General features: G+C 41.3%; 1 protein-coding gene across 15 annotated transcripts in view; it reads right to left on the minus strand.

The window, feature by feature from the left end:
* Positions 1–25,486, minus strand: part of SYTL4 (synaptotagmin like 4) — a 73,917-nt gene that overhangs the window by 47,998 nt on the left and 433 nt on the right. For 3 of the 15 annotated variants that reach the window (XM_070605319.1, XM_070605317.1, XM_070605320.1), the window contains exon 1: positions 901–1,046. The exons of 3 other annotated variants lie outside the window; for them this stretch is intronic. The gene's annotated coding sequence lies outside the window, so the exon portion shown is untranslated. Of the gene's footprint in view, positions 1–318; positions 1,445–1,960; positions 2,052–4,181; positions 4,289–17,423; positions 17,502–25,486 lie in introns of those variants that run through there. 9 more of the 15 variants (XM_070605314.1, XM_070605308.1, XM_008536386.2 and 6 more) reach the window with 7 other exon arrangements.

The following is a 25,486-nucleotide window of genomic DNA, read 5'->3' on the forward strand; positions in this document are numbered from 1 at the left end:
TTAATGAGAAACAGACCACCTATTCAAGTCGCCAGAATTCTAACCAAATGGTTTCACTACCAAAAAACCCAACCATCTCATGCAACGTTAAGGGCTGGAGGAACATCTTTCTGCCCCTTTGCAAACGATCACAAAACACAGAGCGTTCTGGGCCCCTTCTGAGGGCTCTGGGGACGCCCCTCCAGGAGCAAATCCCCGCAGGCTGCCCGAAGGGTGGCAAGATACAGCCCGAGCTCCCGAGCACAGCCGGCCCCCGTCCCAAGCGCAGAGGGAGTCCACTGAGGCAGGACTCGGGGCCAGGCGGCCTCCAGCCCTTACCTGAGGCGGGCAGAGCGAGGCCAGGGAAGCCGACAGCGCCGTCGAGGTCCGGAAGCAGCGCGGCCAAGCCCCTGCGCGCCGGCCCCGGCGCGGTGAGCGGACCCGCCGGAAAGGGGACTGGACGCCTCCGAGGGCGCAGCGCCCGCAGGAGCCCGGCCGCCCACGCCCCCGGGGCCAGCCCTCGGGCTACCCCTGCTTGGCAGGCAGGCGGGAAAAGCCGGCCGCAGGCGCGAGGCGAGGCAGGGAAGAGGCAGAGCTCAGAGGGGCACAGCCCGCGCCAGCGACGCGTGGGCCAGGGAAAGGGCCAGAAGAGGCCCGGGGGAAAGCAAAGTGGCGGGGAGGGACCGGCCCGAGCAGACGGAGTCCACGAGCGGGGGGTGCGGTCCGGAGAGGCGGACAGGGCAGAGGGCCGGGCGGTCAGCTGGAGCGGGGCAGCAGGAAAGAGCGGGAGGGCGGGGGCCGGGGTGGGGGGCGCGGGTCCCTATGATGGGGGTGGGGGCACTTGGGCAGCGAAGAGTGGCTGGGGGCCAGGGAGGAGCCCTGGACCCAGAGCGAAGGGGCGGTCGCTAGTCGCCGACTTACCTGTCACCTGCAACAGGTGCCGCGAGCGGGCGAGATGTCCCAGTTGCGGATCCAGGGGAGGGTCTCGACTCCGCGAAGACCGCAGCTCGTCGCCGGCGGCCGGCCCAGTTCACCCTCCCGGGAGGCGGAAAAAGCTGCAACTTTCCCTAGAGCGGGGAGGAGCTGCACTCTTAAAGGGGCCGCACAGCGCTCCGGGCTCCTTAGTGAAGGGCCGCGCCACCCGGGGGAGCTCTGGGAGCCACAGCCCTAAGGCACTGGAGAAATGTCCTCCAGAGTTAGAAAAGGGAGCTTGAGGACTGAGGATGGGGATCCAAGACTAGACCTGGCCCCCCTTTTACTTCCATCTGTGGTCACTTTCTCAGATGATAAATCACATGCCTCTGGCGCTCCGCTGAGCCAAAAGTTGTCAAACTGTCCTGTACAGTGGGCTTCGTGACTAAGAGGTTGCAGACTCTAGACCATACAGTTTGAGAAGATAAAATATGATGCCATTCTGATCCTTTGACTTTTGGCGTTTGGCCTTTTATGGCAAATAAAAGTCTGTCTAAAATAGAAACGTTTTGGGCAAAAAGACTAAATTCACACATATGAACACAACTGGCTAAAACATTCAACTCACTAGTAATCGAAGAAAAGCAAATTAGAACAATAATGAGATTCTTTGGCAAAGGTTCATTGTTTGTTTGTTTTTATAACAATAATGACAAAGTGGCCACCAAACAAGATCTCTCATCATTGCTGCTGGGAGTGTCTGTTGGTTAAAAATCCTTTTCAAAAGCGTGTGAGCAATGTATGTCAATAGATTTTCAAATGTTTGCATCTACCTAGTAATTGTAGATTGCTCTCCCCCTCTCTCTCTCCTTCCCTCTCTCTTTCTCATCAGCCATTAACCATGCTCCAATCCCTCTCATCTGTCGTCAGCAATTAAACATGCTCAACTCTCTGGCATCTTAAAAATAAAAATCCTCCCTACACCCTAGGTGACTCTCCAGTTCCTCTTTATGGGCAAATTTACTGGAAATGTACTTTACAGGTACATTTGCAATCTCCATTCCCTTACTTCTCATTCAGCAATTTGGCTTCCTTCACCAACACTCCACTGAAATTGTGCTCAACAGGATAGCCAACCGATGACCTCCGTGTCAATAAATCTGTCAGTAAATAAATAAACAAGGCATTTTCAGTCCTTATCTTGCTTGACCTCTCCGCTACATTTAACGCTGTTAACATTTTCTCCTCCTTGAAAGTCTTCCTGTGGCCTCTCTGACGCCATACTCTTTCCGTTTTCCTCCTACCCCTTTGCCCTCGCCTCATTCTCCTTTCTAGATTCCATGCTGTCGTCTTACTTCTGAAAGCCAGACACTTTCAGGGCTAGGCTACCTATGTTCTCTCCCTAAAGGATGTCTTTCACTCACTTGGCTTTAATTACCATCAATATGGCCACAACTGTAATTTTATGCTTTCTTGACATCTCCACTTGGATATCTGGCAGGCACCTCAAACTGAGCACATCTAAAGCTGAACCCACCATCTTCTCTCTTAAATTTGCTGCTCCTCCAGCCTTTCCTGTCTCGGCAAATGACAACATGCCATCCAAGTTAGAAACTTGGCACCTGGCATAGTGCCTGGCACATAGTAGGCCCTCACTAATATTTGTATAATGAATGAATGAATGTGTCCTAAGGAAACAGAGACATTTGCAAACTTTTTCTACAACAATGTCAATCCCAGTATTACTTAGAATAATAAAATACTAAAAAAAAACAAAACCCTAATGGTTCAACGGTTAAATAAATTATAGTATAGTCATACAATGGAATAATATATAGCCAATAAAACCAATATTTACACATAGTTTATAATGACAGGAAAAAGCTTATGTTTAATGTTAACTGAAAGTAGGATACAATATTTAATGTAAAATATAGTCACAATAATTCATGGAAATGGAGGGATATGCATGGAAAAAAGACTAGAAAGAAATGCGCAGAATATTAATAGTGGCTATCTCTAGGTGGTTGAACTAAATGAATTTTTCATTTTCCTCCTACTTTTCTGTATTTTTCAACTTTCTCATAATGAGCATGTATGGCTTGGATAATAGAAGACATCTTTTTTTGAAAATTTTAAAAAGGAAAGAGAAAGATCATTTTAATTCTAGCAGACAAAACAGTAAAATTCAGCTCCCGGGCTCTCCCCAGAGTTTTTTTTCCATCCTTTAGCCCTTCAATACGTCTGCAGCCTGAAGTGTGAAGAAGCCACTTCAGAAAGGAAATCCTTTTGTTTTGTCTAGCTTTGCCAACTCAGTCCTCGGGGCCTCTCTGCTCAGCCCCAGGCTTTGAATGCGTTCCACCTCCCTAACGTGGCCTGTGGAAACTCATGCCAAGCTCTTCTCTGCTACTTCTTTGTAGTTGGTGCTTGGCAGGAGCTGGAAACACCCTCAGCTAGAAGGGACTTTAGAAAACAACTAGTCAAATCCCCTTATTCTCCAGCAAAATTTCCAGATATTCTTTTATGATTTTCACGTTTTTCTGTGTATGCAGTTTCTCACTCGCCAAGGTCCACCTCATTAAAGAGGATGTGAGAATCTGAGTCCTTTAGTCTACGATAGTCTCACTGGACCAGCTGGAAATACACAGAGACAAACATAAACAATGAACCAAAACAAAGTTAGTCCATGGCCTTTTTACAGAGATTTTTGTACTTTGCAAACTGCTGTCCGTTTCTGTTTGGTCCTCCTTGTTTGCCACAAGGATTCGGTGCTCAAATTCTTATGCCAAATATCATGAGGGGTCCAATGCAAGCAAACCCAGGCACCATGCTGTGCAGCAATTGAAACAGGGACTTATGGGTTATTATCCTATGTATAGTGTGTAAGTTCCTGTCCCATAGTGAATGACTGGCTTCAATGAGTTGTTCAACTTTGCCATGTTGAGGAAGTTCCAGCTGGTGCAAACTAATAAGATGGAGATTTTCCTCAGCTGCAAGTGACAGGATGCCTCAGTATGGAGCAATTGCTCCTTCTTAAAAGTATTAAATATTTCAAAAGTACTTAAATATATAGAAAATAATATAACAAGGGTATGCCCACTACCCAGATTAAGAAATAAGGCATTACCAATACAATAGAAGCCCTCTGTATACACCTCCATTCCAAGGTTTTCACTGTCCCAGATTTCATCTTGATTGTTTTCCTGTATGTCTTTATACATTTGCTACATATGTGTCTGTCCCTAAACAATATATAGTACTCTGTATGGGTAGTATCACTCTCTACGTACCTTCTGCAATTTGCTGTCTTCGCTCCACATCACGCTTAGGAGATTTATCCCTGTTGATATATGCAGCTTTACTTCATTCCTTTTCACTGCCACAGAGCATTCCAGGCCTAAAGATATTGGAACTTATATATCTGTTCTTCTATTGGTCAAGTACTTTTTAATTGCCAAAGTCTTCATTCTGGATGCCAGGACGCTACTCTTCATTTCTTGCTGGGTAACAGTTTACTTTTGTAAAAAACAACAAAAATGCAGGCTTCCTGACAAAGCAAATTTAGTGCACTGGTGGTCTACAGTGAGTATAGGGTGTAAACAGTAGATTCAGTTTCTCATTCCATCAAGATCAGGGTTTCTCCACCTTTGCACTGTTGACATTTTGGACCAGGTAATTCTTTGTTGTGGGGGGCTGTCCTGTGCATTGTAGGATGTTTAGAAGCATCTCTGGCCTCTACCCACTAGATGCCAGTAGTGACAACCAGGAATGTCTCCAGATGTTGCCAAATGTCCTCAGTTGAGAACCACTGGTCAAGATGTACTGAGCACCCATTATAAATTGCAAAGCACTTAGGTGCTATGGGAAGAAAGATGAACAAACACTGAAAAAAGGTCCTTTCATTCAAAGATATGTTTTAGCATCCACTATGTGCAACTATACTGTGCTAGGCACTGGGATTTTGGTGACTTTCTTCAAGGAGTTCATGGTTTATTGCATGGGGGGGGGGTCAGCAAACTATAAACCTAAAATTATAATATAGTGTGGAAAGTGCAAGGGTGGGAGAGCCACAGGATATGTGGGAGCACCTAGGAAGGCCACTTTACACTGGTTTGGCGGGGAGTAGTCTGTGAAGGGTCCCTGGACAAAGTAATAGCTTCTCTGAATCTTAAAGGATGAATAGGAATTAACTAGACCAAAAAGGCATTCCAGCCAGAAGAATAGCATAAGCAAAAACAAAAATGCTAGAAACTCGGGGCTGGCCCCGTGGTCGAGTGGTTAAGTTCGTGCGCTCTGCTGCAGGCGGCCCAGTGTTTCGTTGGTTCGAATCCTGGGCGCGGACATGGCACAGCTCATCAAACCACGCTGAGGCAGCGTTCCACATACCACAACTAGAAGGACCCACAACGAAGAATATACAACTATGTACCGGAGGGGCTTTGGGGAGAAAAAGGAAAAAATAAAATCTTTAAAAAAAAATGCTAGAAACTCTAGGTCTATCTATACAAAGGAAGTACAAGGAGGCTGGTGTTGCTGGAGCATAAAGTGTAAGGAAAAAGTGATCATAGATGAGGCTAGAAAGATGAGGTATTAGTTTGCTAGGACTCCCGTGGCAAAGCACCACAAACTGAGTGGCTTCCACAACGGAAACTTATTGCCTCACAGTTCTGGAGGCTTGATGTCTGAGATCAAGGTGTCTGCAGGGTTAGTTCTTTCTGAGGGCTATAGGGAAAAATCTATTCCCCTCTCCTAGCTCCTGGTGGTCTATTGGAAATGTTTGGCATTGCTTGGCCTAGAGAAGCATCACCCTGATCTCTGCATTCATCTTCACGTGGCGTTCTCTCTGTGCATATGTCTTTGTGTCCAAATTTCCCCTTTTTGTAAAGACACCAGTCATGTTGCATTAAGGTTCACCTTAATGACCTCATCTTTGCTTAACTAATTATGTGTGCAATGTCCCAATTTCCAAATTAGGATGCGTTCTGAGGTACTGGGGGGCTAGGACTTCAACATATGAATTTTGGGGAGGACACAATTCAATCCATGACAGATGAGTAGGGATTAGAACTTCAGAGGCCTGTGACTCATGTTAAAGAATTCGGACTTTATTCAGTGGCTAATGACAGCCTTTCAAGGAGCCCTAGAGTTCTCTACTCCATCATTTTTGGTGACATCGCTCAAATCATTATTCATTCTTTTTTATGGCTGAATAACGTTCCACTGTATGGATATGCCACATTTTTGTTAACCATTCATCAGCTGATGGACATTTGGGTCTTTTCCACATTTTGGCTCTTATGAATAATGCTGATATAAACATTCAAATATGAGGGATTTTTTGAACATATGTTTTCAAATCTCTTGTGTATATTCTTAGGCGTGAAATTGCTGGATCATATGGTAACTCTATGTTTAACCATTTGAGGACTCACCAGACTGCTTTCCAAAGTGGCTGCATCATTTTACATTCCCACCAGCAATGTATAAGGGTTCCAATTTACCCACATCCTCCATAACACTTGTTATTATTGGTTTTTTGATTATAGACATCATTGGTATGAAGTGATATCTCACTGTAGTTTTGATTTGCATTTCCCTAATAACTAATGATGTTGACCATCTTTTCATGTACTTACTGGCCATTAGTATATCTCCTCTGAAGAAATGCCTGTTCAAATCCTGTGTCCATTTTTAAATTGTTATCTGTATTTGTATTATTGAGTTCTAAGTGTTCTTTATACATTCTACTTATACTCTTGAAAAGAGAAGGTGGGTAAGGGGAAGGGAGAAGGACAGTCAGGAGGGGAAGTGGCAGAGTTGTATACAGATCTCAATAGCAGGTTTTGTTGTTTGATTTAAGAGGAGAGTCCAGTCCAGGGAAAAATGTACTGAGTTGTGTTGAGGGTGGGTCCTTTGTGGTTATGGCCAAAACAAAGTGCAGGACTAGGACTTATTTGTTTTTTGGAGGTTGATAATGCAAGGCCAAAAACTTTTAGGACATGTTCAAAGATTTATTCTGAGTGGTCATTAATTCTAACAAAAGCATGTCTGGGGAAAAGAAAACCATTACTTACCCAAACTCAATGATTTGCACTTCCCTCCAACCCCAAATTCTCTTATTTCTCTTCTATCCTCTCTTTATCTTCTCCAAGTTAATGCTTACTCATTCTTCAGCTCAAATGTGATCTCTTCTGGAAAGCCTTCCCTGCACCCCACTAATATGGGTGCCCCTCCACTGTGCTCCCACTGTCCCATAGCACCTTTTATATATTTCTGACATAGCACTCACTCCATGGTATTCTCATCGTTCAAATGGTTGCCTCTCCCACTAAAATGTGAGCTCCTTGAGAGCAGGAGCTATATCTTATTAATCTCTGTTTCCATAAGGCCAGGCATATAAAATAGGTTCTCTTTCAAAACCCAGACTGTTCCTCAGTCTGAATTCTTCTTCCCCCCACTCATCCTTGCCCTTTGAATTTCCAGTCATTCTTAAAGACTCCATTAGTCTACACCTACAGAATGTTTGTGTGCTAAATAGCTAGCAGATTCATTTCTCCTATGGCTGGTTCTCAACCAGGAACAATGTTGCCCCCTCCCCAGGGGACATTTGGCAATAACTTGAGGCACTTTTGGTTGTCACAACTCAGAGGAGAGTGGGGTGCTCCTGGCATCTAGTGGGTAGAGGCCAGGAATGCTGCTAAACATCCTGTAGTGTGCAGTACAGCTGCCCACAACAAGAAATGTCCAGCCAAAAATGTCAATAGTCCCAAGGCTAATAAACCCTGCCTGAGGGCAAGCAAAAACCCTCAGCTATGGTGGACTTTCTAGCCTTGTTTCTTTTATGCCAAATTGCAGAGCTGCCTGTGAAATTCAGTCCTGTCTTCTGGGGCCTAAGATAATGATAAGGAGGAAAAAGGAGTCATAAAGATAAAGTTCTTGTGGGCTGGGGTTTTGTTAGATGAGTAAAAACACATTTGAATGTATGCTCAAACCCATATTTGGGAAAATGCTCATTTATAGAGAGAAGGGCCATTCTACAAATGGCCCAAAGAGCTTTAACTAATTTCAGAGAGCTTTTTAGAGCCATTATTTATTTTAAAATTATTTTATCGAAGTCACATTGGCTTATAACATTGTGTAAATTTCAGGTGTACATTGTTATATTTCAGTTTCTGTATAGACTGCATCATGTTGACCACCAATACTAGGTTCCATCCATCACCATACATGTGTGCCCCTTTACCTCTGTTGCCTCCCCCCCCCCCCGTAACCAATAATCTATTCTTATCTATGTGTTTGTTTATCTCCCACATATAAGTGAAATCATATGGTATTTGTCTTTCTCTGATTTATTCCACTTAACATAATACCCTCAAGCTCCATCCATGTTGTTTCAAATTAGAGCCATTATTTCTGACTCAAGCTAAGCACACTAGGCAAATTCCTACACAAGTGGAAAAGGAAAGAGTGAAGAACATTTCTGAGCTATTTCTCTGTGCCACACACTGTATAAAGTGCTTTACATGCATTATCTCTTTTAATCCTCACAATAGCGCTATAAACTGGGCACTGTTATTATCTCCATTTTACAGATGAGGAAACTGTGGCTCTGAGAAGTTAGGTAACACATTAATGCTAAGTGAAGAAACAAGTACTTAAATCCAGTGCCTTTCTATTACACCCTGCTAGGATGATTCAGTGCTCACAGCACGTAAAAACCAAGTTCTCAAGCCAGAACGTATCTTTTAATACTTTCAATATTTTGTTTGCATCTGTGAAACTTAAAAAAGAAAAAAGTAGTTTGGCGTCCACTCTAAGTCCAGTTAACCCTTTGTTTGATTCTTCACACTCGAGTAGGACCTATCTTCCTTGGGTACATTTCCATTTGGGGGCACTGTAGTCCAAAAGAATCATGCCTGGGCCAGGATCAAACTAAATTAATTATGTGTACTTGAAAAAAATGACTGTGGCATTTACCTCACTATTACCTCCATTTACCTCATTTCCATCTGCAAAATGATAAAGTTTGATTATGACAACAATAGGCTATGATAGATGTGATATATCCCACATTTGGCCTTTCTAATATGTAACTTCAGGGTCCCGTCTCAGGGCCAGACCCACTCCCTAGCCAAAGGCACCTAGGATTCAGTCTGTCTTTCCCTCTTTCCAAAGGTGCTGCGACCCCTTCTCTCCCCTTGGGGTTCCTATCAATATTCCCCTTACCCCATGCTGTAGAGTGGGAAACAATCTCAATACTCCAGAATACAATGACAAGAGTTCTTTTTATGTAACCTGTTATGTCATTACTGAACCCCCACTAGTCCTTCCCTTACAGGGAGTGACTATTGCATGGGCCAGAGATAGAGGAAAGCATGGATCGTGCAACTTTTCTGTTGTTATTAAGAACAAGACTGTTATAGCACCATATATAAAGCTTTGCAGGAACAGCAGTTATAGTAATAAGATTGCGCCTGCCTTAGAATGCCTCAATTACTCAATCAACAGTTGTCTCAATGCAAAGGACGGTTTGTGCTGATGCTGTAGCATATAGTCTGAACGTTCTACACAACACCTGCATTACCAGCCTTTCCCCCACTCTGCTTATACCTACTCTAGTATCACAAGCTTTGTCTTCAAGGATCTTGAGTTCACAACTCCACCTACTTTGCTGTTGCCATTCCTTTTTAATAACGCAGTTCAAACTTTCTGTCGTCAGACTTACAAGGAGGGACTATCTGCACATCTCACCACATGGGTTTAATTCCTGCTTTCTTCTCTTAAAATTTTCTTTGTGGTTCTTCTTGAACTTCTGCTTGACAATCTTTAGGCTGTTCTTAATGTATAGCCAAAGGTGTGTGAGAATGGAGTCTGACAAAAATAAACTGCAATCAGATGTGCAGGCAATTACTAGGAAGTTTCGGCAAATTTATTGAGCCCTGGCACTCATTTTGAGCAAACAAACAAATTTACTGAGAGTCCACCCTTCCCAGGTACCTTTCTATTTGAAGCTCAGTAAACTTACAACTATCTCACCTCAGCACGAACTGAAAAGGTTCAGTTCAACAAGGTTTCCAAAAGAAAGGTATTTGACCAGCAGAATTAAAGTTAAAAGTAGTCTTCTGTTTTAAATAATAAGATTGGTTTCCTCTGCCCTCTAAGTCCTAGGATTGGCCTGTGACAAATTTTTCATATGATATCTCTTTCTTTAGGTCTTCAAAAAAGGAGACTCAAAATAGGATTTTATTAGAGTGACACTAGGGACTTGAAGAATAACAGAGCAAGAAAGAAAAGACAAGCATGAGGGATAATGTCCAAATTCCATCCTTCTGTTGCAACTGCTGACTGTCCACAGGAGGAAACTGGTAGAAAGTTGATGCTTCAGTTGCTCGAAGTAGTGAGACAACTAATCAGAGGGGACATCCCCCAGGAAGAAAAACTGTGCATTGGTATCAACCAGCTAACTCAGCGTAGCCTCCAGTCTGTGTACATCTCTGCCTGTGCAGAGTCCCCCTTTCCAGGGCCTATTTTCCCAACATAATTTATAAACTTGATGAGAAAAGGGTTTACTATTTGGGGTCAGCATAACACTGGGCAGAGGAAAATCAAATACAGAGAATAGGGACAAGATGTTCTACACATGCATAATACTGTCATTTCTTTTGAGGAGACGCAGGAATCAAATAGCAGGGATGTTTACCTCTTCAGATTCTGAAGGAAAACAAAATGACCTTGGCATCTAGAAAATAAGCTCCACTTCCGAAGATTGAAGTTATTACCCACAATAAGATTAGATTCTGCCCTGTGGGAATACATTTGTGTTCTGCAGTCAATTTGGGATTAACCTTTTCAGGGTTGCTGGAGAATTAATTGGTACTTAACTTCTCTCTCTGGGCTGCCCTACGCTCTCGAGGTTTCCATATATTCCAAAGGAGCTTTGTGCAGGGTAGCCAGCTGTGCAACTGTGGCTTATTTACCCATTCCTCCGAGTATGAGAACTGGAGAAGGCAGCCCCTCCCAGAGAGCACACAAGCCCAGCCCAGCACAACAGGACTTAGTATGGGTGGGGTCCATCCAGTGCATCAAATATGACAGTCTAGAAAGAGGCTAAACTCTGAAACTACCGCAGGTCTCTTTCTTCTTCCCCGTGCTTCTCTTTTCTTCAGTTGCTTCTGCTTTGTACACGCTACCACAGATGGGAACAGTTGTGAAAATTCCAAAAGCCCGAGAATTCAAGCTGGCACTGCTTCAGGAATTGTGGATATTTTAAAGAAGTGTACAACTCAGTTAAAAAGGATATTCATCAAAACATTAACAGTGATTATTTCTGTAGATTGGGATTACTGGAGATTTTCATTTTCTCTTCGTGGTTTCCTAAACTTTCCGTCATGACCATGTATTACTTGTTTGAATATTTTAAACTTCTTTTTTTAAAAGGTAACCTTCCTAGATGAGTCATATTTATTTCCCTGACACTCTGTCTCCAAGCACTGTAGAACAGCCCAGAAAGTGTACAGAAATACAACCAAGTGGGGAGTTTTCCACTTCCAGCATTATTGTTCTTTAAAATCATGAAGATAAGACAAAGGATGAAGATATGAACAGACTTTATCAGCAGGGCCTCGGCAGGAAAATAATTCACTCCAGATGGTTCAGATGAATAGAGTTTGTGGAAAGACTATTTACAGCGAGTGGTCAGGATTACAGGAAGAAACAAGGGATAGTGAAGTAGGAGTGGGAAACTGTTACCATCACTAGAGACAAGGGGTCGAGGGAAGTAATAGAGTTACCAGAGCCCAGTGAATGCCAGAACCACGGAGGAGGAGGAGCCCAGTAGGTGCTCTGCTTGTGCAGGGATGCAGCTACTGCCAGAGATGCAGTGCCAGAGCAAGGAGAGAGTGGAGGAGAAACACCCTGACCTCCTCCCTTCCCTCTATCTGAAATCTTACCTTTCTATCCCTTTACCAAAGCCAACTACAAGCCAACAGGCCAGGGAACCAAGGATATACAGTCTGCAGGGATAAATCTCCTAGAAAACAGAGCAGAGCTAAGGAGACTAGAAATTGGATGGGGGTAGAAGCCAAAGAATCATGAGCACCAGCTACCCCTTTAGTCACTCAGAATCCATTCCTGTCCTTTTTGCAGAGGAAGAACGCTCATCTCCAACATGAAGGAAACACAAAATTCTATGAACCACCATATCATTATCATGAGGTGGTATTGATTCAATTATATTCCTATCTGGAACCTAGATTATAACGTTAGGCACCACTAGTTCTTTTCATCAAGGAAGCAAGGAAAGGGAAGTGAGAAAGAGAGATAATTGATTAACAAAATATGCATAGCTTTTACAGTCCCTACTTGCTGAGAAACTTGGAAGTGCTCCCTCATCTTCCCCCTCCCACACACACACCCAGGGAGAGGCCTCCTCTGTACGCAATCCTTTCAATAAATGCCCCTGGGGCAGTTGCCAGACAAGCTAATGTTGAGCCTCCTCTGGATCCACATTCTCATCTGCTGCAAGTCCAAAAGGAGAGTTAGATCCCAACATAGCACAAATTAGAGAGGTACAAGGCCCGATCCAAGAGAGAGAGCCTATACCGCAAAAGACTCATAAGACCTCACCAGTCTGTATTGACAGGAGCACAGGAAGCATGTATGAAAGTGAATTCTAAGGGTGTTGACCAAGGGGGAAGAAATATAAGACTTGGTAAGGTCGAATTCATTGATAAAAGTGTACTCACCCAGAATTGAAAATTTAAAGTGTTGTCTCAAGCACTAAGGTGTGTTGTAATGGTCTATTAAATTGGCTAATCAAAGCCTGGACTCAGTGATGGCCTGCAGCCATTGAAGTAAAATGCCGGAACTTCTCCGACATCCTATAGAGGAAGGTTCAAGGAAATGGATGTAATGGAATGGATCTACTTGCATACTGCTTAGCTATCCTAAGCATACCTCCTGGGAAGACACATATGACACTCCCTTCACTAAAGCATTAAAAAAACCATATTGATGCCCATCTTCTTCCTTCCCATTCCTGAGCAATTCAGTCTGAAAGCAAGGGAAGCATCTGGAGGGCAGGGCATTAGAACCTGAGTGGGGTAAGGAAGGCATGGCATGGGGTTATGGAGCCTAAGAAGGGTATGGAGGTACATGCAAGTATAGAGGGCATCACACATGGAGGCAGTCTGGTATGGAAAGTCCAAGCAGAAACGGGGAAAGGAGGGAGTTGTTGCAGAGGGGTGGCCTGGCATAGGGTGCTGGCAGCCAAGTAGGGTTAGGATAGTGTCCATACTAGAGGACAGTCCAGCATGGAGAGTCACAGCAAGGGCAGAGTGAGAAGGGCTTCCCCAGGAAGAGGTGGCCCGGAATGGGCTATCAGAGTCCAAGGATGATGAGGAAAGCATCCACATGGTGTGAACAGGGCTGCCTGGTGTCGGGAATCAGAGCCGCTTGCAGAGAGGTGGCCTGATGATGGGGTGTCAGAGCCCAAGCAGAATGAAAAAGGTATCAATGAGGAGAGGTGGCCTGGCCCGAGATGTCCCAGTCTAAGTGGAGTCAAGAGAGTGTCCACATTGGACCACAACTCAGCAGGCAAAGTCAGAGCTGAGCAAAGTGAGGAAGGCATTCAGACAGAGATGCAACTTGGCGTGCAGTATCAGAGCCCAAGTGGCATAAGAAGGGCGTCCACGATGACAGGCAGCCTTGTACAGGATGTCAGATCCTGAGAAAGGTGAAGAGTGCATCCATAAAGTGACGTGGCAGCCTAAAGCAAGGTGTCAGAGCCTGAGCATGGCAAGGAAGGCATACATGCGGGGGTAAGGCCCGGCATGAGGTGTCAGATCCAAGAAGAGTGAGAAAGGTATCCATGAAGGGAAGAGACTTCCTGGTGCAGGATATGAGAGTGCAAGGGGGATGAGTACAGCTTCCGTACAGGTGAGGAAGCAACCTAGAGAGGGATGTTTGAGCCCAAACAGAGTGAATACGGTGTCTCCAGGGAGAGGCTGCCTGGTGTGGGGTGTCAGAGGCCAAGCAGTGTAAGAAAAGCATCCATGTGGGAAGAGAGCAGCCTGGCACTGAGGGGTCAGACACTGAGCAGGGCAGCATATGGAAGGCATCCTTGCAGAGGGTGGCCTGGCATGGGGGTGTCAAAACCCATGTTGAGTTAAGAGGACATCTACACAGTGGAGGAGTGGGACAGGCAGTGTGCAACATCAGAGAATTAGCGGGATGGAGTGGGTATCCCCACAAAAAGATAGCCTGATCTGAGGTGTCAGTGGCCAAGAAGCATGAGGAGGGCATCCATTCAGAGGGGTGGCCTGACATCAGGTGTTGAAGATAAAGTGGGGTTAGGAGGGAATCTCCATAGGAGAAGGGGTAGTGGAGGAAATGCAGATTAATTACATACAGGGGTCCTAACCAAATTATTAAGGATAACTGAAGACAGGTTTTTCACTGTCAGAGAAGAGAGTTAACCATATGGTGAGGGAAAAACCTAGAATGAACCTTGTGGTATTGGATTGGAATTGGAGATATCAATGAGAACTCAAGGTTTTCAATATAAAAATAAATACAGATGTAAGTGTGTGTATGTGTATATCTGTACACATTTAGATTCATAGATAGATAAATAAAACACATACACACACACACACACACACCCCTCTACATATATTTCTTAGCTCTGTCTGCTTGGAAGACTCAGAAGCAATGACACTTCAGCAGCAATGATCACACAAAACACCCAAATCTTGTTTTCTAAATACCATTTTCTGCTAAAAGAAATCAGAGCTCCTTGGAGAAGTGGCTTATTACAGGGCTGGATCAGCAAAATGATGAGATGAGCCTAGAACACATTTTTGTGCCAGAAAGCCAGGAAGTAACGAAGTGCTCAGAGAAGGGTGAGGAGGTCAAAAGAACAAATAAGCCAGCTTGAAAGGACTCAATCTGGCCAAATGAGTAACAATTTGAGCATCAAATTAATGATAGTAACAAATTATTGAATAAAATAGGAAATGATGAGTCCATACTGATAGAAGTAAATAAATAAACTTAAATTTTTGTGAAGAATGCATTATTTACATAGTTTCTAAGTTATCTTTTCACAAAATACTTATCAATTACAAAAGATAAAAAGAGTAATTTTATAATGGAGAAGCCTGGCAGATACCACCTTAATCAAGTGATTAAAGTGAACATTGTTAGTAAGGGGACAAATAGAAGTCATCCACCACTGGATAGGACACGCTAAGAAGAATGCAACACCACTTCTGTGATATTCCTGCAAAAGATGCTCTATCAGTCAGGGTTCAATGAGAGAAAGAGAAATTTGTTACGGAAATTTGACCTTTTACGACTGTGGGAGCTAGCTGAGCAGTGTACACATGGCTGTTATTTTCAAGTATGATGCTGCAACTTACAGTCCACAGATCAGGCAGTTGGAAAGGTAAGATAGATGTAAAGCAGGGGAGAACAAGGATAAGCTAGAACCCACAAGCACAAGCTGGCAGTGCTTGTTGCCTCTGCCCTTAGTGGTGTGGGTATCTCACAGAAGCTGGGCACTTCGTCATGGAGCTAAACATGCACCTGGCCCAGAGAAGCTGAAGCAAGATCTAGGGGGAAGGTGGAGCGGTTGCAGTCCTAGCTGGTGCCCCACCCAACAAGGTAAGCTATCAGATGTGTGTAAACTACAAAATGGCTACTACTTCACTTCCACCTCCAAATCTCCCATGAGAATCTCTTTTGTGACCCACCTCAACAAGAAACATACAGCAAAGGTAATTCTGGAAAATGCAGTTCACCCTAACCAGTTGATACACTACAAAGCCACCAGGGATATATAACATGAATCTAATAATGAGGAAATCGCAGAATAATCCAAATTGAGGGACAATCTACAAAATAACCATAATATTCAAAAGTTTCAAGATCATGAAAGTTAAGGAAAGACTGAAGAACTATTCCAGACTGAAAGAGACTAAATGGACATTACCATTTAATGCAATGCATGATTCTGTCCTTAATCTTTTTGCTCTGAAAGACAACTGGCACAACTTGAATGGAGTCTGAGAACTGGATGGTAATAATGTATCAGTATTAATCTCCTGATACTGGTGGTTGTTTTGTAATTAGAGAGGAGAACGTCCTTGTTTGTCAGAAGCACACACAAGTTTCTGGGGAAATACACACTTTAGTATTCTGAGGTAGAAGGCCAGCAGATTGGCAACTTACTCCTAAGGGTTCCTGGAAAAAAAGTTATTTGTATTTGCCACTTTTCTATAAGTTTTCTGTACAACTGCGATTGTTTCAAAATAAAAATATTTTCATAAAAACATACACTGTTCACAGGAGCACCTGCATCCTTGACATGTTCAGTGGTGGCCATACTCTGAAGGCCAGAGATGATGATGGGGCATACTGCAATGGAATTGGGTTCCCTGATCTCAAATGGGGCCTAATGGTATCCCAAAGTAATAAAGATGAGGTGGAAGCCTAACCACAAAATAGGAACTATTACCACAATAACACACAGGGACGGAATGGTACTCTGAGTGTTTGGACCCACAAGGATCTGTAGCAATGGCTATTTGATCATAGGGTCCCTAGAAATGAAAAATATGGTTAACCTACAAAAGTCTTGTTTGATATCTATAAAAGGAAAAATTATAGGTCTGCTGGGCAGAAATCAAACTTCCTTTGGTCATCATAGAGGAAATTCATGGCTTCTTACCCAGTTCCCAGTCAAAAGCCGGTTCACAGACACAGAGTCCCCTGATCAAGGAAGGATGGTGCAATGCAGCCACAAGTATGTATCATGAATCTCCCCCCAAGCATCTTGCGGCAATTCATCAGGGTAACTGTGCTGGGGAAAGAGAAAGACCCACACTTTCTTGGGGTTATTAGACACTGGCTGTGAAGGTGTGCTGATCCCTAAACAACTGAAATAATCACTATTAGCCACTGATAGTAGGGAACCTATGGAATTTAGGTGATAGATGGAGTCTTGGCTTGCATACGTGTTATGGTGAGACTAAGGATGCATCTTATGGTTATTTCTGAAGACTCAGAATATATAGCATGAATAGATATACTTATTAGCAGGCAGAATTCCCAAATTGATTCTCTGACACTTGGGTTGAGAACTATTATAGAAGGAAAATCCAAGTGGAAGTCCCTGGAACAGCCCCGACTCCTACCATGATAGATAAACCAAAAGCAATATTGTGTCCCTGGAGGAACTAGAGAGATCAATGCCATTGCAAAAATTGAGAGATGCCATGAAGGCAATTTCTACCAAATCCTCATTTAACTCACCTTCTTGGCCACTGTAAGTCAGATGGTTTGTGAAAAGTTAGAGTAAATTGTCACAAATTTAATTAAGTGATACCAATTGCAGCTGGGGTTCCATATGTAACATCTCTATTGGTATGCAGTTATTGAGCTGGAAAATGCATTATTTTTCATTTCAATCAGTAAGCAAAATCAGAAATAGTTTACATTTACAGGTCAGGGACAACAGGATAATAGTATACCTTTGCTGTTGCCCCAGCGCCATGTCAACTCTTCTGCTCATTGTCGTAGTCCAGAGAATACTTGATTGTTTTGATATCCTAAAGAACATCACAATGGTCCATTACCTTGATGGCATTATGTGAAGTGAACCCAGTGAATAGGAAACAGAAAATAAATAAATACCTTAGCAAGATATATGTATGCCAAAGGATAGGGGATGAACCTTGGAGAAGTTCAAGGGCCTGTTACATTGGCGAAGATTCTAATGGTCCAGTGGTATGGAGCATGTCCAGATATTCCTTATAAAATAGGATATAAGCCCCTGCACTTGTACCATTTACCATGAAAAAAGAGGCACAACGCTTGGTGAACGTCTTTGAATTTTGAAGGTAATATTTACCATATTTGACTATGCTGCTCTGACTTATTTACCAGGAACCTTGTAAGACTCCACTTTTGAGTGAATCCCAGAACAAGAAACAGTTTTTCAGCAGGTCCTGGTTGCAGTGGAAGCTGATCTGCCACTTGGGTCTTATGACCTGGCAGACCCACTGCTATTCAAAAAGTCATATCTGTGGCAGGCAGAGAAGCAGTGTGAAACCTCTGGCAAGTCCCTCAGGAAGCCCCTGTGAGGATCCCTATGGCTTATGAATAAGGCCATGTCCTCTTCTGTTGACAACTATTTTCCATTTGAAAATAGCTACTGGTTTACTACTGGGCCCTTATAGACACTGAACACCTGACCATGGGACACAAAGCGACTACACAAACCAAACTTGTCTTCATGAACTGAGTGCTATCTGATCCACAAACCATAACATTTCTCACACAAAGTAGCATTTTGTCAAAGGTGGAAGTGAAGGAATTCCATATCTAGAATGACATATGAGGAGCACTGTAGATCTACTCCAGAGGGAAGCAAACATAACTGATAAAAATCATTGAAAAAGTCAGCCATTTAAAGTCCCTGGAGGGCCGGCCCCATGGCCGAGTGGTTAAGTTTGTGTGCTCTGCTTCAGTGGCCCAGGGTTTCGCCGGTTCGAAGCCTGGGCGCGGACATGGCACCACTCATCAGGCCATGCTGAGGTGGCATCCCACATGCCACAACTAGAAGAACCCACAACTAAAAAGAATATGCAACTATGTACCGGGGGCTTTGGGAGAAAAAGAAAAAAATAAAGTCTTTAAAAAAAATTAAAAAATAAAGTCCCTGGAAATTGTCCTAGGGCAAACAGCAAATGCAGAAACATTTCTTTAAGAAAATCTACTAAAACTCAGCAAGAACTGAAAGAATCTGTGGCAGTTCAGCCAAGATCCATTCCCTCCCTCCCCATTCCCTAGCTGGGTTTAATGGAAGCTCCCCTCCCAGAGGATGTGGCCAAGAAGCTCTCTCATCCCTCAGCTCCAAATCAAGAGTTACTGTATCTCATTGGGAGAGGTAAGCCACCAGCACTTCTCATGCCCTCCCACTACAAGCTGAAGAAGCTAAATTCCTGGTGAATATGGCCAAGAAGTTGGGACATCTTTTCTTCACCCAGCTTTCACTCACAGGCCAGAGGCTCTATGCTAGGCATGACAGTCCAGAATACTGAGGCTCCAATCACCCTTGCTCTAGCTCACTCTAAAAGTAAAGGTTCCATATCAGGAGAGGTAAACTGAGAAGACCAGAGGCTACCACACCCACACAGTGCCCAAAGAATGGTTCAGAGATTTTTCCCAAGGGGAGAAGCAGTGCATAATAAGACAGAGCTGCAAAGTTCTCCTCATAGGAACTGAGAATTTGAAACAGCATGTGGGGAAGTTCAAGACTAAGAATGCTCTTGGAAACAACGGACATTTTGATAGTAAGCAATTAAGAAGAGACCGATAACTCTATGAGAGCAACAAGGTAAACTACAGGCCAACCAATTTACCAGAAAAAAACAGGGAAATAAAAAGCTAATGCTAATCTTCCAGGTATCAGAACAAACCTCAGACATATGCCTTAAAAACTATTCCTACAAAGGGGCCCAAATTTAATTGGCTCAACCTTTGGAGCAATTTAAGCCCCAGGGCATTGTCTAAAACAATAGAGCAATCAGCCAGAAATTAGTGGAGCCTAACATCTGAGTGTAATACCAACAGAGGTAGACAGCTTAACAGGGAGAGAGACATTCAAAGACAACCCTGCTGAAACACATGCTCAAGTCTGTGCCTTCTGAGGAGCAGCATCAAAGGCTTAACACTGCATGGAAAATACACTTTGTTAAAATAGTCTAGTCAAGCCACTAAACAAATAAACAAGCAAACAACAAAAACAATCTACATATATGGGATAAGGAAATCAATATAGAGACTTGCTACAATATATTACCTTAAATGTCCAGTTTTCAAAAAAACTATAAAACATGCAAAACAACAGAAAGAGTGGTGCATAAAAGAAAAAAGCAGGCAACAGAAAGTGTCTGAGAGAGTGACCAGATATTGGATTTAACAGAAAAAAAACTTCAGAGTAGCCATTATAAATATATTCAAATAAATTAAAAGAAAATCATGCTTAAAGAAATAAAGGAAGGTATGATGACAATATCACATCAAATAAAGAATACCACTAAAGAGATGAAATTATAAAAAAGAACCAAATAGAAATTCTACAGTTGAAAGTACAATAACCTAAATAAAAGATTCACTAGAATGATTCAACAGTAAGTTTGTGCTGGAATTAAAAAGAATCAGCAAACTTGATGATTGGTTGATAGAGATCATATAATTTGAAAATAGAAAAACAATAGAGCAAAATAAAGTGAGCCTCAGAGAAATATGGGACACCATTAAGCACACCAACATACACATGATGGGAGTACTGGGAGAAGATAACAGAGAGAAAGAAAGGAACAGAAAAATGCAAAGAAATAATGGCTGAAAACGTCCTAAATTTGGTGAAATTATTAATCTACATATCCAAGAATCTGTGAACTCCAATAGGATAAATGCAAAAAAATTTACACCAAAATGCATCATGGTAAAAATTCTGAAAGCAACAGATAAAAAGAAAATCTTGAAAGCAGCAAGAGAAAACCAATTCATCACATACGAGGAAGCCCCAATAAGCTTAAGAGCTGACTTCCCACATGAAACAATGAAGGCCAGAAGACTGTAGTTGACATATTCAAAGTGCTGAATGAAAAAGAAGCTATCAACTAAGAATCATATATCTTAGCAAAACTACCTTTCAAATGATGGTGAAACAAGGACATTCCAAGATAATGAAAAACTGAGAGAATTCATTACTAGGTGATGTACCTTATAAGAATTATTAAAGGAAGTTCATCAAGTTGAAAGCCAGTGACCTCAGATGGTAATCTGAAACCACTCAAAAAACCCAAAAATTACTGGTAAAGGCAATTATACAATTATAAAAGACAGTATAATCGCTTATTTCTTCTCCTTTCTTTCTTGACTTTTTAAAAAAACAATTATGTAAAACAATTTGTATACAACTGCATTGTTAAGTCTATTACATACAGTAATGTAATGTATATGATAACAACAGCACCAAGGAGTGGGTGGGAGAAAAACTGTACTGGAGTTAGGAAATGACACTAGACTCTAACTCAAATTCACAGGAACAAGTGAAGACAACCAGAAATGAAAAATAAGAAGGCTAATATCACAAATTCTATAAATACATACTTGTTCTCCTTTCTTTTCTCAGTTTCTTTAATAGACACAAAATTGTATGAAGTAATAATTATAATAATGGATTGTTGGATTTGTAACATATATAAATGTAATATTATAACAATAATGGCATAAAAAAGGAGAAAGGAGGAATAGGGGTAATGTTTCTATACTCACTTGAACTGTTAGTATAAATTTGAAATAGATTCTGATAGGTTAAGAGGTATATGATAAATTCTACAGCAAACACTGAGAAAAATAACTCAAAGAATATAGAGGAAAATCATTAAAGGAATTAAAATGTTACGCCAGAAATATTCACATACTGCTAAAGAAAGCAGTAAAAGAGAAATAGAGTAACAACACCTGAGACTTGGAGAACACAAAATTTCAAATGGCAGATGTAAATCCAACTGTATTAACAATAATGTGAAATGTTAATGGATTAAACAATCTAATCAAAAGGCACACATCTTCTTTATCCATTCGTCCCTTGATGGGCACCTAGGTTGCTTCCAAGTCTTGGCTATCGTGAATAATACTGTGATGAGCACAGGGGTGCATGTATCTTTATGCATTTGTGTTTTCAAGTTCTTTGGATAAATGTCAGGCAGTGGATCATACAGTAGCTCTATTAATTTTTTGAGGAATCTCCATACTGTTTTCCATAGTGGCTGCACCAGTTTGCACTCCCACCACATCCCCTCCAACATTCGTTGTTTCCTGTCTTGTTAATTATAGCCATTCTGACCAGAGTGAGGTGATACTTCATCGTAGTTTTGATTTGCATTTCCCCGATAGTTAATGATGTTGAACACCTTTTCATGTGCCTGTTGGCCATCTGTATATTTTCTTTGGCGAAATCTTTGTTCAGATCTTTTGCCCATGTTTCAATTGGGCTGTTAGTTTTTTTGTTGTTGAGATGTATGTGTTCTTTGTATGTTGTGGATATTAACCCTTTATCAGATATATGGTTTGCAAATATCTTCTCCCAATTGTTAGGTTGTCTTTTCATTTTGTTAATGATTTCCTTCGCTGTGCAGAAGCGTTTTAGTTTGATGTAGTCCCACTTGTTTATTTTTTCTATTGTTCCCCTTGCCCAGTCAGACATGGTATTTGAAAAAATGCTGCTAAGATTGATGTCGAAGAGCATACCATTTATGTTTTCTTCTAGAAGTTTAGGGGTTTCAGATCTTACATTCAAGCCTTTAATTCATTTTGAGTTGATTTTTGTGTATGGTGTAAGATAATGATCTACTTTCATTCTTTTGCATGTGACTGTCCAGTTTTCCAAACACCATCTCAATACATTTAAAAAGACTGAAATTACACAAAGTATGTTCTCCTATAAAAATGGAGTGAAATTATGAATCAATAACAGAACAAATGTGGAAAATCCACAAATATGTGAAAACTAAACAACAGACTCCTAAATAACCAATGGATGAAAGAAGAAATTATATGGGAAATTAGAAAATACTTTGAGTTGAAAGAATTGAAGGCACATCATACCCAAACTTATGAGCTACCACTAAAACTGTACTTAGAAATTTGTAGTGTAAATGTCTACAAGAAAAAAAGAAGAAAAATCTCAAATAAAAAATGCAACCATCTACCTTAAGACACTGGAAAAAAGAGATAACCCTAAACCTAAGGAAAATCAAATAAAAAATAATTAGGAGTAGAGTAGAAAAAAAACAAAACAGAAAATCAATGAAACCAAGTTAGTTCTTTGAAGGGATCCATGAAATTGACATATTTAACTAGAGTCCCAAGGCAAAAAGCAAAAAGACTCAAATTATTAAAATCAGGAATTACAGAAAGGAAATCAACACTGATCTTACAGAATTGGGAAGGATCATAAGAGAATATTACGAACACCTGTATGTCAAAAAATTATATAACCTAGATGAAATGAACAAATTTCTAGAAAAACACAAACTACCAAAACTGTCTGAGGAAGAACTAGAAAATCTGAATAGACCTGTAACAAAAAAAGACATTGAGTCAGTAAGAAAAAAACTACAAAGAAAAGCTCAAACCAAGACAGATTCATTGGTGAGTTCCACCAAACACTTAAAGAAGAATTAATATGACTTATTCACAGACTGTTCCCAAAAATGAGAGAGGAGAAAACAATTTTTGAGGTATTACCCTCATACCAAAGCCAGACAAAGACATCACATAAAAAGAAAACCATAGACCAGTATTCCTAATGAATATAGATGCAAAACTCCTCAACAAAATGCTGGCAAACTGAATCCAGCTAGATATAAAAAGGATTATATACACCATGACCTAGTGGCATTTATCACAGGGATGGAATTAGTTTAATGTCTGATAATCAATTAATGTAATATACAACATGAATAGAATTAAAGACAAAAACCACATGATCAACACAATAGATGCAGAGAATGCATGTGGCAAAACTCATCATCCTTTCATGATAAAAACACTCAACAAACTTGGAGTAGAAGGGAACGTTCTCAATCTGATAAAGGGCATCTACGAAAATCCCACAGCTAACATCGTACCTAATGGTGAAAGACTGAATGCTTTCCCCCTAAAATCAGAAACAAGACAAGTGTGTTGCTCTTGCTACTTCTTCTCAACACTGTACTGGAGGTTCTAGCCAGGCCAAATAAGCTAGACAAAGAAAGAAAAGGCATACAGTTTGAAGTGAAGAATTAAAACATTCTAGTTGTAGATGGCATGATCTTGTATATAAAAACTCTAAAGAATCCACAAAAAAAACTATTAGAACTAATAAATGAGTTCAACAGGGTTTCAGGATACAAGAGCAATATACAAAAATCAATTGTATTTCTGTAAATCCAGAACTCAATTTTATTTCTGCAATGAATGATTTGAAAATGAAACTAAGAAAACAATTCTTTTTACAAAAACAACCAAAAGAATAAAATATCTAGGGATAAATTTAACAAAAGAGGGGAAAAACCTATTCTCTGAAAACCATAAAACATTGTGAAAAGAAATTAAAGAAGATCTAAATAAGTGGAAAAATATCTGTGCTAGGCAGAATAATGACCCCCAAGGATGTCCACATCTTAATCCTCAAAACCTGTGAATATGTTACCTTACATGGAAAAAGGGACTTTGAGGCTGTGGTTAAGTTAAAGGTCTTGAGATGGGAAGATTATCCTGGATATATGTGTGGGCCCAATGTGATGAGAAGGTTTCTTTATAAAAAAGAGGCAGGAGTATAAGACTTAGAGAGAGGGATTAAAACATGCTACACTGTTGGCTTTCAAGATGGAGTAAAGGCCATGAGCCAAGAGCCATGAGGAATGGAAGTGGCTTCCAGAATCTGAAAAATGTAAGGAAATGGATTCCTCCAGCTGACATCTTGGTTTTCACCCAGTGAAACCCATTTCAAACTTCTGACTTGCAGAACTATAAGATAATAAATTTGTGTGGTTTTATGCCACTAGATTTGTGGAAACTTGTTGTACCAGCAATAGGAAACCAACACAACAATCTATGTTCATGGATCAGAAGACTTAGTATTGTTAACATGGCAACACTTCCCAGATTGATGGACAAATTCAGTACAATTCCTATCAAAATTCCAGCTCCCTTCTTGAAGAAATTGACAAGCAAATTATAGAATTCATATGGAAATCCAAGGGACTCAGAATGGCCAAAATAATCTTAGAAAGTAAGAATAAAGTTGAAGGACTTATATTTCCGGATTTTAAAACTCATTACAGGGGCCAGCCCAGTGGCACAGTGGTTAAGTTCGGAGGTTCCACTTCAGCGGCCCAGGGTTCACCGGTTCGGATCCTATGCACTGCTTGTCAAGCCAGCCTGTGGCAGGCGTCTCACATATAAAGTAGAGGAAGATGGGCACAGATGTTAGCTCAGGGCCAGTCTTCCTCAGCAAAATGAGGAGGATTGGCAGGAGATGTTAGCTCAGAGCCAATCTTCCCCAAGAAAATAAATAAATAAATAAATAAAATAAAACGCATTACAAATCTATAGAATCTAAACAGTATCGTACTGGCATAAAGATAGATGACAACAAAAAGACAACTAAAAAGATAGGAAAAAAGATCTGAATAGACATTTCTCTAAAACGATATACAAAAGGTCAACAAACTCATGAATAAATGCCCAATATCATTAGTCATTAGAGAACTCCCAATCAAAACCGCAGAGACATACCACTTCACATCCACTGAGATATCTACAATCAAAAATACAGATAATAACAAGTGCCAGGGAGGATGTAGAGTAATTGGAACCCTCACACATTGACAGTGGGAATATAAAATGGTGCGGCCACTTTGGAAAACAGTCTGACAGTTCCTCAAAAAGTTAAACATAGAGTTACCATAAGACCCAACAATTTTACTCAGAGGTATATAGACACAAGAGATTTGGAAACATATGTTCACAC

The sequence above is a fragment of the Equus przewalskii genome, chromosome X (assembly GCF_037783145.1).
Source record: "Equus przewalskii isolate Varuska chromosome X, EquPr2, whole genome shotgun sequence".
NCBI classification, from domain to species: Eukaryota; Metazoa; Chordata; class Mammalia; order Perissodactyla; family Equidae; genus Equus; species Equus przewalskii.